The sequence below is a fragment of the Leucopleurus acutus genome (genome assembly GCF_964270905.1).
Source record: "Leucopleurus acutus genome assembly, chromosome: 4".
NCBI lineage: Eukaryota > Metazoa > Chordata > Mammalia > Artiodactyla > Delphinidae > Leucopleurus > Leucopleurus acutus.
In genome coordinates this window covers 144,753,879-144,770,377 of record NC_139146.1, presented here as the reverse complement: position 1 = coordinate 144,770,377, position 16,499 = coordinate 144,753,879, and positions in this window count along the sequence as shown.

Here is a 16,499-nt window from a genome sequence, read left to right as displayed (position 1 = left end):
ATGAATGAGTAACCACCCTAAATAGCTATCACAGTCATAAGGCAGTTGGTTCTATAGTCTAGATCTGTTTAAGAATTGAACCAAGTCACCTGCTGACTATAACAGCCATTCAGAGGAGTGATATAAAATTTAATGTTAGTGATTATCTCTTATGATATAACATCATGTGTATATTGCTTTCCAAGACTTGCTTAAAGAACATTTTAGAAATGATACTCAGGGTTATTTCAGTAATAGAAGTGAAGCACCATCTATTTTTACTAAATCATGGCCAGTAAAAAAAAAACTGCAATTCAATGGCATCTAGCTCATCAATATTTTTAATTAAGGTAGACAGGAGAATATGACTCTTGTCAGAAACAGACAATTCATAGCAGTTGGCTTAACAGAAATTTTCTAAAAATAGATCATACTCTTTTAACAGTGAGGCTTGACATTAAAAATTACAATAAATGTATTATTAAGGTTTTATTAATTTTCTTTCAACATTTGTTATTAATTGACCAAATTTATGCTTGCGTTTTATTTGGGAATATTGCTTCTGCTGGACTGGTATGCCCCTTTTTGTCCTTAACCACTTCCTATAAAGTGGCAAAAGTAGACCATCCTTTCACTATTTTCTGGTTGACTGCCATATCTTAGGAAACACTCTTCTTCCCTCCCTAAGAAAATTCTATGAGTGGCACAGAAATATTTGAAGTTAACACTATCTTGGTAGGTACATTCATAGTTCATTAAATATATATTCATTTCTTTTATTTGTGATTACATGTATTTATTTGGCCTTACTCTGAGTCTGCTATTTTCCTTCAAATTCCCTGTAGGCAGAATTTATATTTCCTACCTTTTTTCTCCTATTTCCTCCATACTTGGTACAGTGCTCTTCAAAAGCACTTAAATATGGCATATAGTATGTACTCAAGAACATAACAAAGGATAGGATAGGTTTGTCTAGGATCCATTAAAAGATCAAGATGTCTTTAACGGCCTGAGTGGTTCAAATTCTCACACTTTATTATTATTTTTAAATATTTTAATAGGGATCAAAACATTTTACTAAAGAATTGATACTACTCTGGTATATTTTCCCATATTGCCCAGCAAATATGAATAAGTTAATCAATAAATTAATGCATGAAGACAGATAAAAGAGTTCCAGGGTCTTTCTACAAATCACAGCCAATTAATGCAAACTAAGAATTTCTAGTTATTAAGACCAATGGTCTTTGCGGCCTTCTCAAATACAAAACAAAATGTAAGTATTATATTACTTTATATCTCAACGGAAATTTACAAGCAGGGTGAGGTTCCCATTTATCCCCAATCTAGAGACGATGTTGATGATAAAAACAAGTCCAAGGACCTAAAACAAGTGAAATGTGGCCAATGACTTCAAAGAACCAATTCTAGGTTTACTATGCTTGTATCTGAGAGATATCTGGGATCCTGGATGTGTTAGAGGATGACCTCAGTCTGGGAATTAATCCCACCTAAACCCCCAATATTCCTCAAGATTAGACTAATCTCTTAAAATTTTGGGTGAGATGCCAGGATTTTTCAAATTAGGTGCTGACTAACTAATAAATACCCAACTACCCTTACTGCCTCCACAGCCTAAGGTGCCAGCCACACAGCTGCATATGATGGTATATGATGGATTCTACTTACCATCCATGTTCTATCCACTCTCTTCTCCTGTTACCCTTCCTAACAAAATTCTAGGAATCCTTCAAGATCTGGATAAAATATAATTTCTTTTCTCAATTATTTCAGGAGTCATTTCCAAACCTTACCATTCACATGCCCATCACCTCCCTCCCTTCAGCCTTTTGCTTATTCAACAAATATTATTTGAGCATCTATTATGCTCCAGGCACTCTTCTTTATACTTGGTCTGAGCCAAGCAGATAAAACTCCTGCCCTTGTAATGCCTAATTTCCTTTTTTTTTCAGCATCCGAAATCTTTTTGCTTATGTGCTGCCGAAGCAAACAATGTAATGTTTAATTTCTAATGGAAGAATAATTAACTATTCTTTCTATGTTCTCACATTACATTATTATTGCATTTGTCACATTTATTGTAGATAGTTGTTTATATATGTCTTTCTTACTGGATAGCAAGGACCAGATAACAATTATCTTTTCAATTTTTATCACCAGCACCCAGCACATTGCCTTGCACCATGACATAAGGGAAGAGGCAAAACATACTATACAGTTTGGAGGCTCCCTATTAAATTTGAATTTGCTCAATATTTATAATTTCGTTACCAATTGCTGCTTAAAAAACTAACCTAAAAAATTAGATGCTTAAAACAATGCTCACAATTTTATAGGTCAGAAATTTGGAAAGGGCTCAGTGGGGTGGCTCATCTCTGATCCACATGGCTTCAGCTAAAGCTATGGTGGCTGAGGCTGGATTATTCTCTTTCGGGATGCCTTCTTCATTCACATTTTCGGTAACTTGCAGCAACTAGTTCTCCTCTCTCTCTCTTTCTCTCTCCCTCCCTTCCTCCCTCTCTCTTCACATAAGTTCTTATCCTTCAGGGCCTCTCCATGAGATATGGGCTTCCACAGCATGGTGGTCTCAAGATAGTCACACTGCTCACGCGGCGGATGGTTTCTAAGAGGTAGAAAGCAGAACTGCCAGGCCAGTTAAGGGCTACACCAGGAACTGGCCCTGCATCATTTTCTAATGGTCAAAACAGTCATGAAGACTGTCCAGATTTAAGGAGATAGAGAAATAGACACCACCTCTTGATGGTGGAGTGGCAGGTAGTACAGAGGGCAGTGGAATGACCATATTTTGGTGGTCATTGTAGAAAAATACCTTCTGCCATTATTTATGATAGATGTCTAATATGTCTAATCAGCCATAATGTGTGTAGGGGACATATCAGCATTGAAGTCAGATTTAAATTGTTACTGAGCAAAAATAACCTACTCCTATCTCAAAGATTTTATTTTCATATACTAAATGGGCGGCGATGAAAAACACTGAGCAAGCAAGAATTCGAACAACTTCTAATACCAATATTTTAAAAAACATATCTCAAAGTTATTAAAGGGGATTTACTAAGTTTTTCAAATTAAAAACATTTGATATCTCAATTGTGTTCCTTCTAAAACTTACACAATTTTGAGTTATTTCTTAGAAATGTATTTCTCATTAACGTTTAACGCAACTGTACAGTTTTTTCGTTTTTTTTTGCGGTACGCGGGCCTCTCACTGTTGTGGCCTTTTCCGTTGCGGAGCACAGGCTCCGGATGCGCAGGCTCCGCGGCCATGGTTCACGGGCCCAGCCGCTCCGCGGCATGTGGGATCCTCCCGGACCGGGGCACGAACCCGTGTCCCCTGCATCGGCAGGTGGACTCTCAACCACTGCGCTACCAGGGAAGCCCCTTCTGTATAGTTTTTAGTTAAGATTATCCTTGATCCTTGGGCTAATTTGAGAAGGTTCCCCAAATCAATCCCAACAGGAACAAGTAGGCCAAGCACATGTCACCTCATTTTCTAGACCCCTTTCATAGTATAGTATATTATGTGCCCTGATATTTTTTTCCAGCTGCTTATAGTCCTTTGGGGAATTCAACCATTTATTATGGAAATAAGAAAACTGGCCACATAGTAGAAGGCTAAATAATTGTATTTGGGGGGGAAATTATGGGTATGAATATTCAATTATGGTTTTGTGAATGTATATCTGTGGCGTTTTAGCTTAAGTCATCAACTTTGCATTATGATTGTACAGCAAGTTTTTCATTGCTCTTTTTACCCTATTCATGTTATAGTGTCTATAAAATAACACTTTATGTTAAAATCAATCTCTATGTGGTTTTAGTAATTCAAGGTGGCATTTATAATTTTCTTGTAATATGAATTAGTATGAGTTTACTTAAATGGTCAACAGCATTAATACAATGCAAAGCATTGCCATAATTCAGGTATAGAGATTCTGGTTTATTACTCAAGGTTGAAAGCCCCTTTACTTATAATTTTCCTTAATAAAACATTCAAATTGAAAAGAAGTCAATTTCCCTGAGGAAACTACTGAAATGTCTCCACAGAGAAGAAAATCAACTACTGAAGCAGACATTTTTGAGAACCAAATTAAGAAATTTGGCCAGAAAAAAAGGCAGTGTGAATTTGGACCCAAGGAGTGGGTGAAATAATGCTGAAAGAACCCTGTTCACCCTCTGTGCATTTGCAACACTATAGGATGGGCTCCAGGAGTCCTGCCTTGCTGATATGCCACTCCTATGACCCATGCAAGGCATATGATGAGGGTGATGAGGATGTCTTTACTTCTAAGTGTGGTTATGTTTCTGTGTGCTGCCATTAATGGGTACTACCATAAACCAAGTCAATAATTTCACAATACTACTTGAAAACCAAGCTTCGTGGTAGTGCTTATAGCATAGCAATAAAATAAGTCTAGGGTGCGAGAGCTGAATTCTTCCTCTTATATTGCTTTACAAAGTTTTAAGCAAAATAATCAAAAAGAAAAAAGCATTATAAATTAGCTATAATTTTCTTGTTTCAATTTTTAAAAAATATTTATTTATTTATGTATTCATGTATTTATTTGGCTGCAGCAGGTCTTAGTTGTGGCATGCAGGATCTTCAGTTGCAGCATGTGGGATCTTTAGTTGCAGCACTTGAACTCTTAGTTGTGGCATGTGGGATCTAATTTCCTGACCAGGGATCAAACCCAGGCCCCCTGCATTGGGAGTGCAGAGTCTTAGCCACTGGACCACCAGGGAAGTCCCTGTTTCAATATTTTTAAATCTAAGCTTTATGTCTTTCCTGAACATTCAGAATAATCGAGTTGAAATGATTTAGTGATCTCACAGCTCAGTTAAGTAAAATCTCAGGATATCTTCCATCTTATGAGTCTGTTAAAAATAGCCCTCTAGGGCTTCCCTGGTGGCGCAGTGGTTGAGAGTCCGCCTGCCGATGCAGGGGACACGGGTTCGTGTCCCGGTCTGGGAAGATCCCACATGCCGCGGAGCAGCTGGGCCCGTGAGCCATGGCCATTGAGCCTGCGCGTCCGGAGCCTGTGCTCCGCAACGGGAGAGGCCACAACAGTGAGAGGCCCGCATACCGCAAAAAAAAAAAAAAAAAAAAAAAATAGCCCTCTATTCTGTAGTAAACCATAATGGAAAAGACTATGAAAAAGTATATACATATATACACACACACTAGATCTTGGTCTCTAATACCACTTTGCAATAAAAGGAACCAGGGCTCCTTGAAGAAATGGCTGAGTCCAGAGCTGGCATAGGAAATACACAAGATCAGCCTAGAACATCTTGTTAGGCCAGAAGTAAGGAAGTGCTAAAAATAAATAAATAATGGAATATGTTACAAAGACTAGGGAGAAGCTTGAAGGTATTCCACTGATCAAATCAAGAGCAACTTGAACACAAAATAATTAAGTACACTAATGAATTATAAGCAATTCCAAAAAATTGGAAATCATGGTTCATATCAATAATAAATAAATAGGGGAGCAGGGAGTACTCTAGATTACATTAAAATGTTAAATGCCAACTGGTAAATGAGGAGGGAGTGCAAGATATGGAAAATCAGTATTATGTAATCATCACAGTAAAGACTGGATCAGACAAGAATGATCAATGGAGAATATACTGGGAGAGAAATTTTGATGAAGAGCACATTACTTGCATAGTCTTAAAGGGTCTCACCATAGTTCCAAGGGAAAAATGATAATTATACAGTGGAGAAACTAGACAATACATTGACTGGGTGATCAAAATTAACATCACCAATGAGGAGTATATAGGCATCATATGCCTTCAGATAAGATACTCTGAGAAGGCCATAATGTCATCTATGTAGCATTCTGAGCAAAGAGGCTTAGAGAATATAAGCATAAGTTAATATTAGATAAATGCCAAATGAGGAACATTCTTTAAAAAATAAAAGATGGGAGATAGTAGTCTTCAAAAATGTAAACAGTAAAAAAAAACAAAGCAAGGTTATGGAAATGTTCTGGATTTTAAAAGACTGCCAATCAAAACTACGAGATATAGCACCTCACATCAGTCAAAATGGCCATGATCAAAAAATCTACAAACAATAAATGCTGCAGAGAGTGTGAAGAAAAGGGAACCCTCCTACACTGTTGGTGGGAATGTAAATTGGTACAGCCACTATGGAGAACAGTATAGAGATTCCATTAAAAAACAAAAACAGAGCTACCATGTGATCCAGCAATCCCACTCCTGGGCATATATCTGGAGAAAAACATGGTTTGAAAGGATACATGCATCTCAATGTTCATTGCAGTGCTGTTTACAATAGCCAAGACATAGAAGCAACCTAAATGTCCATCAACAGATGAATGGGTAAAGAAGATGTGTAGATATATACAATAGAATATTACTCAGCCATTAAAAAGAATGAGGGTCTTCCCCAGCGGTCCAGTGGTTAAGACTCCATGCTTCCAATGCAGGGGGCACAGGTTCGATACCTGGTTGGGGAACTAAGATCCCGCATGCTGTGTGGTGTGGCCAAATAAATAAATAAATAATAAAAAGAATGAAATAAGCCCATTTGCAGCAAAATGGATGGACCTGCAGATTGTCATACTAAGTGAAGTAAGTTAGAGAAAGACAAATATTATATGTTATCATTATATGTGGAATCTAAAAAAAAAATGATACAAATGAACTTATTTACAAAACAGAAACAGACTCATGGACTCAGAGAAGGAACTTATGGTTACTAGCGGGTAAGGGTGAGGGAGAGGGATAGATGGGAGTTTGGGATTGACATGTACACACTGCTCTATTTAAAACAGATAACCAACAAGGATCTACCGTATAGCACAGGGAACACAGCTCAATATTCTGTAATACCCAAAGGGGAAAAGAATTTGAAAAAGAATAGATACATGTATATGTATAACTGAATTACTTTGCTGTACACCTGAAACTAATACAACATTGTTAATCAACTATGCTCCAATATAAAATGAAAATTTTAAAAAAAAAGCAAGATTACAGACATGTTCTGGATTTTTAAAGAGTACAAAGACATGACAACTAGATACAATACCATACCCTAGAGTGGATTATAAGATGGTAAGTGTGATAAAGGCATTCTATCGGTCTTAAATTTACTGAAGTTGTTAACTGAACTGTGGTTATGTAAGAGAATGTCCCTATTCTTAAGAAATATCCACAGAAGTATTAAGGCAGATGCAGCAAGAGGGTGAGAGAGAACTTGAGCCAATGATTAATCAAATGAGGTAAAATGACAATAAGAAGTGAATCTTTGTAACAAGTATCAGGATTTTATTTGAACTATACTTATTCTTTTTTTTAACATCTTTATTGGAGTATAATTGCTTTACAATGGTGTGCTAGTTTCTGCTGTATAACAAAGTGAATCAGCTGTACATATACATATATCCCCATATCTCCTCCCTCTTGCGTCTCCCTCCCACCCCTCTTGAACTATACTTATTCTTGCAACTTTTTTGAAAGGTTGAAATTACTTCCAAATAAAAAGTTAAAAATAAAAAACCAGCTCTGCAGAAGCAGCATACACAAGAAGAAAAACATTTCTGTTTCCCACTGGCAAATTTACTCCAGCATGTAATGGAGTATGCCTAAAGCCATTATGCAGAAAACTAGGAATTATTGTGTGCCCACATCTCAGGTGAACTTGATTCCGATTAATGTAGTAGGCAGTCTTGGTAGTTAACTAAACTGCCTTCAAATCAAAGTCAGTGTAGTACAGGCCATGGGATTGGGTTAACTGTAAAAAACCTCGTTCTTTAAGTCCCTAGGTGATACCTGACACACTCAAGCACTAACTTTGTAGGCTTGGGTACAGAAGATAAGCAAAAAGTCACACAGTGGTTCCTCTGCATTTGGCCCAGCAGCCAAGTTTAAAAGGACAAACAGGCTGTACTGCATAGAAGGTGAAATGCTTAAATGTCAGAGAAGCATTGTTAGGACCTATCTGTATGCACAGAAACTATCATGTGTTCCAAAAAGAAGAGAGTACATTTCATGAAGGGAAATGAGAATAAAAGACTGTATCCTGTTTTACCATTCCCAGAAGACACAGAAAAAAATCTTTTAACAATTTAGATGTGTTGACTTTACTGACCTATGTATTGTGTCAGTCTCAAAACCAAGGGAAAATATACAAAGTGTTTACATATTTCTCATTTGAAGGCACAACAGGGAAGCCAATTGGCATTAGTCTTCACTTTTAAAGGTGGCATCTACTTTCTAATACATTTCAGTACATCCTTAAGAGCTGTAAATCTTGACTGATTCTTTTGCCTTGTATGCTCTCCACTATAGACTTTTATGAAAGGCTGGTGAAAGATTTATTCCCTCTAAAAACACATTAGCTAAATAAAGCCTTTTTTTTGCTTGCTGCAGATACTTTTTTTGTTTTTCTTTTTATTTCATCTTCTTAAGTGTATTTCCTGTACAAATGGAATTATTTAGTTGAAATTATTTGTAAAATACTTATTATACAGTGACGAATAATTGATTCTTTGTCCTTTTCTCAATAAATTGAGATTCTTTGGATGAGATTGATAAGCTCTTCAAACTCAGGTGGAATTAACAGGGAGAAGTTTTAAATAACTGAGAGTTGAAGTTGTCAGAAGTGGGACAAAGAATACTGACAGAGGAGGGGAGTTCTCTGGCTTGCTTGGATTGGGGGGCTCAGCACTGCCACACAATCTTAGGTACCCCTCTGTACCAGTTCTATATCAGTTTTGAAATATTTCTCACTTTATAAAGCTCTTTGTTCAAAACAGCAGGCTTCTTTTCTGTATCATCTTCTGTTTTTTTTTTTTTTTTAATGAGTGAGAAGATGGCAGTTTGGTTAATTCAATGAAGCAGATATGAAAGGGAAGAAAAGTTAGGGTCTTAAATTGCAGTTCTCTCTATTAAAAATACGTGGGGCAGGGCTTTCCTGGTGGCCCAGTGGTTGAGAGTCCGCCTGCCGATGCAGGGGACACGGGTTTGTGCCCCGGTCCAGGAAGATCCCACATGCCGCGGAACGGCTGGGCCCGTGAGCCATGGCCGCCGAGCCTGCGCGTCCGGAAAAAAAATACGTGGGGCATTTTCTCCTAGGGCAAGTCATTACATTTCTTTAGATTTGTTTACTCTTATTTAAAACTTGCCAAACATAAAGAATTAAATTGTTGAAAGAGATTAAAACTATCAGTATTTACATGAGTTTCATTTAAATAATAAGCAAATCCTAAGGAATATAGATCTCTGAGCCAGAACTCCCACATTTGTAGTTAAGTTTCCCTGAGTAAGTTACTTTGTTTCATTAAGTACTTGCCTCCTAAGTTTCGGAAAAGAGTAACTGAGATAATTAACAGGGCCTGATAAATAGTAAGTGTAAACAGATATTAGTTATTGGTGTTTTCACTACAATTATATGAAGAGCATTCTGTTGACCGTACATGTCACGGTAATGGATCTGCTCACACCACTTGAACTGTTCTTTCAAGACCCCTTGTCCCATCATTGTGTCCTTATTTTTCCCAGGTGCTATTATTGAGTCTCTAATACCTTTGGGGATTATAAATTTACATGTCTGGTTTTTCCTACTGAGGTAATAAACTCCTTCAGTGCAGAGATGATGTTCGTTTTGGCTCTGGACCTTAGAACAGAGCACAGCCTGCACTCCACCCAGAACTTGTTAACATTTATTAGGCACTAACCAGTGCTAGGCCCTGCTGTAAGTGTCTAATCAGTGTTATCTCAGTCTTGAATGTCATCTCATTCTACCTCTATGAGGTGGGGAGGATTACAGTATGATCTTAATTTACAGATGAGGAAACTGAGGCACTGAGAAGTTGAAAACTTGATGAAGGGCACACAGTAAAAGGTGAAGCTGGTGATTTGATACCAGCTGTCTTTCCAGAGAGCCTGCATGCTTATCCATCTTGCATATTGCCTCTTAGGGAATATGCAATATATATAAACACTCGGACATGCTCCCATTCTTCTTAAGCAAATGATAAGATCTCCTTAGGCAAATGGTATAACCAACAAACCATGTGAAACTAGCTGGGGCATATTCTGTACTTTGTTCTAAGCAGAATAAGACAAAAGGGTGCTCTTCTCCCTAGATTAAGTAGAGTATTTCTTAATCTTAAATGAGAAAATCGAATCCCAAGATTTTGTAAAATCGAATCTCTCACATGATTCGAGTTAACCATCCTCAGTCCAGGGGTTCTCATCTTTAACAAGCACCAGAATTACATAGAGGACTTGTTAAAACACAGATATGGAGACCCCATGCCCACAGTTTCTTATTTAGTATATCTAGAATATTTGAATTTCTAATAAGTTTCTTATAATGCTGATCTGGAGACCACACTGAAAAGCACTGTCCTCGTACAAAGCTCAACTTACAATTCTATGTTATGTGCCTTCACAATTCCTTGGTCCTTTACCTGAAGTCACACATTTACACATTTTTTTTAATGCACAATCATGCAGCCTGGCATTACATATACCTGACCATGATTTCCATTCATAAATTTAGGAAATTTCAGGGGATGACGTCAGCATCATAATGGAATGAGATGCTCCCTTGTCTCTCCCCTTCAATCTACAACTAGTAAAACATAACATAATTCAACAAAGTTTCCTCTGTCTAAAACACCAGGACACCAGAGAGATCCACACATCTGTATATCTGAAGGAGGATGGGTGCTGGAACACACAGAGGAGGTGGAAACGGGGGAACAGGGGAGGTGGTGCCTGTGATCCCATCCCCTGGCTGTGGTAGCTGAGCCCTCAGACCCAAAGAACACAGCAGCAGCAGGAAAGGTGGTGCATGTGACTCCAGCCAAAGCAGCACCCATGGCTACAGGGAACCAGGCAGCAGTGGTAGCAGGGTTCATCCCTCCAGACACAGTAGCATCCACAACTCCAGCCCCTTCCCCCCACTTGCAGCCCACAAATGTGACAAACCCCAGACATGGCAGAGGTGCCCCAAGCCTGGCTCCCACCCTACCCTCCACCACCCTCCACCACAATGGCAGTGCCCAGGACCCAGGCCACCCCAGATGTCACAGAGGCACCTGCCATCCTAGTGCCCCAGGTGGCAACATCAGCAGCAGCAAGGCACATGCTACCCTGGAGGCACACACCAACAAGGGCACCTGCAACACCTCTAGCAGAGGCAGTGGTGGGTAGGAAGTGCCGATTCTCAAATATAGCCAGAGGCAGCTCAGGAAGGGTGTGTGTTGGGGGGGAAACTGTGATATAGCGCCACCTACTGGGAAAAAGAAAGGTCTCTACTGACTTGCTAATTGTCCAAATCAAAGTTAAAAAAGCTCTACCTAAATAAGAAAGGTGTTCACTACTTCAAATGTGCCAGCAGAAGAACAGCTCATCAAGTATCATGAAAAACCATGGTAACATGATATCACAAAAATAAAATGACAATTTTCCAGAAACCAAACTTAAAGTCACAGAATATTGTGTTCTGATAAAGAATTCAAAATAGCTGTCATGGAGAAACTCAATGAGCTACGAGAAAACTCAGAAAAGCAGTTCAAGGAGCTCGGGAATAAAATTAATGAAGAGAGTAAATACTTTACCAAAGATATTGAAGCTAAAAAAGAACCAAACAGAAATTCTGAAACAGAAGAAGTCAATAAATGATATGAAGAATGTGTTAGAAAGCACTGAAAATAGAGCAGGCTCAAAGACAGAAATCTAGAAATGATTCAGGTAGAAGAGAAAAGAAAACTAAGTATTTTAAAAATGAAAAATTTCTAGAACTATCTGACTGAATTCAGAAAGGCAGCACAAGGATAATATTTATCCCAGAAGGAGAAGAGAGGGATAAGGGAGCAGAAAGTTTATGTAAAGAAATAATAGCGGAAAACTTTCCAAACCTGGAGGAGAAACTGGATACATATGTTCACAAAGCTAAAAGAAGGCCTAATTACCTCAACACAAAAAGACTTCCCCTAAGACACATTATGTTAAACCTGTCAAAAGTCAGTGATAAAGAATCTTAAAGGCAGCCAAAGAAAAAGTCAGCAGCCTACAAAGTAACCTGCATTAGGCTATAAGCAGATTTCTCAGCAGAAACTCAACAGGCCAGGAGAGAGTGGAATGACAAACTCGATATATTGAAAATTTAGAAATTGTTGGCCAAGAATACTCTATCTGGCAAAGTTATGAAGGAGAAATAAAGGCCTTACCAGAGAGACAAGAACTGAGGGAGTTCATCACCACTAGACCCACTTTACAAGAAATCTTGAAAGGAGATCTTCTACTTAAAATGAAAAGGCAAAAATACACAAAACTTTGAGTAAGGTGATAGACAGAATCAGAAAACTGCAACTCTGTATCAGAATAGGTTGTTAAACATTTAATTACAGCATAAAGGTTAAAGGGAAAGAAGAAAAATAACAATAGCTACCTCAGTTGGGTAATAAACTTACAATATAAAAAAGTGATAACTTGAGATAACAAAAACATAAAAGGGGAAAAGGAAAAGTACAAAACCCATATAGGCAAATGGAGATACGATTCTATCAGAGGAAAAAGGACTATTTTATCTGAGACCTTTTATAAAAACCTCATGGTAACCACAAAACGTAAATTAGAGCACAGACATGAAATATAAAACAAGAGGAAGCTGAGAAAAATATCATGGAAAACCACCAAACTAAAATAGCAGACAGAAGTAGAAGGGAAAAAAATGGAGATATAGAGTGACCAGAAAACAAAAGATAAAAGACAGTACTAAGTCCTCATTTATTAATAATCACCCTAAGTGTAAATGGATTGAATCCACCAATCAAAAAACACAGAATCCACCACTCAAAAACACACAGAATCCACCAATCAAAAAACACAAAAAAGAAGACCCAACTATATGCTGCCTCCAGGAGACTCACCTCAGCTTTAAAGACAAACATAGGATCAAAGCAATGGGATGGAAGATGATACCCCAAGCAAATGGCAGCCAAAATAAAGTGGGTATAGCCATACTCATATCAATAAAGTAGACTTCAAGCCAAAATGGTAGAAAGGGACAAAGACAGACGTTATCATTCATCAAGAAGACCTAACATTTATTAATATATATGCACCTAATATAGCAGCACCAAAATATACAAAGCAATTATTAACAGACCTAAAGGAGAAGTTGACAGCAAAACAATAATAGTAGGGGACATTAACACCTCATTTACATCAATGGATAGATCATTCAGACCAGAAGTCAACAAGGAAACAGCTGCCTTAAATGAAACATTATATCATATAGATTTAATAGACATATATAGAACATTCCATCCAAATGAGTAGAATACACATTCTTCTCAAGCACACATAGAGCATTCTCAATGATAGACCATAAATTGGGACACAAAACAAGTCTCAACAAGCTTAAGAAGACTGAAATATCAAGCACCTTTTCCAACCACAATGGTATGAAACTAGATATCAACAAGAAAGAAGCTGAAAAATCACTAATACGTAGAGACTAAATAACATGCTACTAAACCACCATTGGATAGACAAAGAAAAATGAAAAATAAAAAAACACCTGAAGACAAATAAAAATGAAAATGTGACATACCAAAACCTATGGGATGCAGCAAAAGTGGTACTAATAGAGAAGTTTATAGCATACAGTTCTACACAAGAAATGAGAAAAATCTCAAATAAACAATCTAACATTAAATCTAAAGGAACTAGAAAGAGAAGAATGAACAAAGCTCAAAGTCAGTAGAAAGAAAAACAAATAATAAAAATCAGAGGGGAAATAAATGAAATAGAGACTAAAAAGACAATAGAAAAGATCAGTGAATCTAAGAGCTGGTTGTTTGAAAAGATAAACACAATTGACAAAACTTTAACTAGACTAACTAAGAGACAAAGAGAGAAGGCTCAGATAAATAAAACCAGAAACCAAAGAGAAATTATAACAGATACCAAATAAATGCAAAGAATTATAAGAGAATACCATGAACATCTATATGCCAATAAGTTGTACAGCCTGGAAGAAATGGATAAATTCCTAGAAACTTACAACCTTCCAAGTCTGAATCGTAAGAAACAGAAAATCTGAATAGACTGATCACTAGTAAAGAGATTAAAACAGTAATTGAAAACCTCCCAAAACACAGAAGTCCAGGACCAGACAGCTTCACAGGTGAATTCTACCAAATAGTCAAAGAAGATTTAATACCTATCCTCTTCAAACTCTTCCCAAAAATTGAAGAGGAGGCAATGCTTCCTAATTTATTTTACAAGGCCAACATTACCCTGACACCAAAACCAGACAAGGGCAACACAAAAAGAGAAAATTATGGGCCAATATCTCTGATAAATATAGATTAAAAATATCATCAATAAAATATTAGCAAATCAAATACAGCAATACATTAAAAGGCACATACACAATGATCAGGTGAGTTTTATTCCCTGGATGCAAGGATGGTTTGACATCCATAAATCAATCAACGTGATATACCACATTAACAAAATGAAGGATAAAAATCATATTATCATTTCAATAGATGCAGAGAAAGCATTTGACAAGATTCAATATCCATTTATGATAAAAAGTCTAAATAAAATAAATATAGAATGAACATATCTCAACATACTAAAGGCCATGTATGACAAAGCCACAGCTAACATCATAGTCAATGGTGAAAAACTGAAAGCTATTCCTCTAAGATGAAGAACAAGACAAGGATGCCCACTCTTGCCACTGTTATTCAACATAGTATTAGATGTCCTAGCCAGAGCAATTAGTCAAGAAAAAAAAAAATAAAGGTATCCAAATTAGAAAGGCAGGAAGTAAAACTGTCACAATTTGAATATGACATTTTATATATAGAAAATCATACATATTCCACACACAAAAAATATTAGAACTAATGAATGAATTCAGTAAAGTTGCAGGGTACAAAATAAAAATACAAAAATTGGTTGCATTTCTATACATTAACAATGAAAGCAGAAAGAAAAACTAAGAAAACAATCCTATTTACAATCACAACAAAAAGAATTAAATACTTAGGAATAAACTTAACCAAGGAAGTGAAAGACCTATACACTGAAAACTAAAAGACATTTCCAAAAGAAATTAGAGAAGACACAAAGAAATTGAAAGATATTCTGTGCTCATGGACTGAAAGAATGAACATCGTTAAAATGTCCATATTACCTAAGCAATTACAGTTTCAATGCAATCCCTATCAAAATTCCAATGACATTTTTCACAGAAATAGAACCAAAAACAGTCCTAAAATTTGCATGGAACTACAGAAGACCTCAAATAGCCGAAGCGATCCTAAGAAAAAAGGACAAAGATGGAGTTATCACACACCCTGATTTCAAATTATACTACAAAGCTATAGTAATCAAAACTGCATGGCATTGGGGGAAAAACAGATCAATGGAACAGAATTGAGAGCCCAGAAATAAACCCACTCATACATGGACAATTAATTCATGACAAAGGAGCCAAGAACATATTGGGTTGGCCAAATAGTTCGTTCGGGTTTTTCCATAATGTTATGGAAAAACCCGAACGAACTATTTGGCCAGCCCAATATAACAGACAAAAGATATTCCCTTCAATAAACAGTGTTGAGAAAACTGGACAGGTACATGAGAAGAATGAAACTGTACCACTTTCTTACACCATACACAAAAATGAACTCAAAATGGAAAGACTTGACTGTAAGAGCTGAAACCATAAAACTTTTAGAAGAAAACATAGGTAATACACTTTTTGACATTGATCTTAGCAATATCTTTCTGGATATGTCCCCCAGGCAAGGGAAACAGAAGCAAAAATAAACAAATGGAGCTACATTAAAATAAAAAGCTCTGCACAGCAAAGGAAACCATTAACAAAATGAAAAGACAATCTATCAAATGGTAGAAGATATTTGCAAATCATATATTTGATAAGGGGGTAATATCCAAAATACATAAAGAGCTCATATAACTCAAAAACAACAACAATAGGAAAAACAACTTTCTTAAAAAATGAGAAGAGGGTGTGAATAGACATTTTTCCAAAGAAGACATACAGATAACCAACAGGCACATGAAAAAATGTCCAAAATCACTAATTATTATGGAAATGCAAATCAAAACCACCTCACACCTGTTAGAATGGCAATTTTCAAAAAGACAAGAAATAACAAATATTGGAGAGGATGTGAACAAAAAGGAATCCTCATACACTGTTGGTGGGAATGTAGATTGGTGCAGCCACTATGGAGAACAGTATAGAGATTCCTCAAAAAATTAAGAATAGAACTACCATATGATCCAGCTAACCCACTTCTGGGTGTTTATCCAAAGAATACAGAAAACTAATTCGAAAAGATATAGGTACCCTTATGTTGATCACAGCATTATTTAGAATAGCCAAAATATGGGAACAACCTAAATGGATAAAGAAGATATGGTATATATATATATAT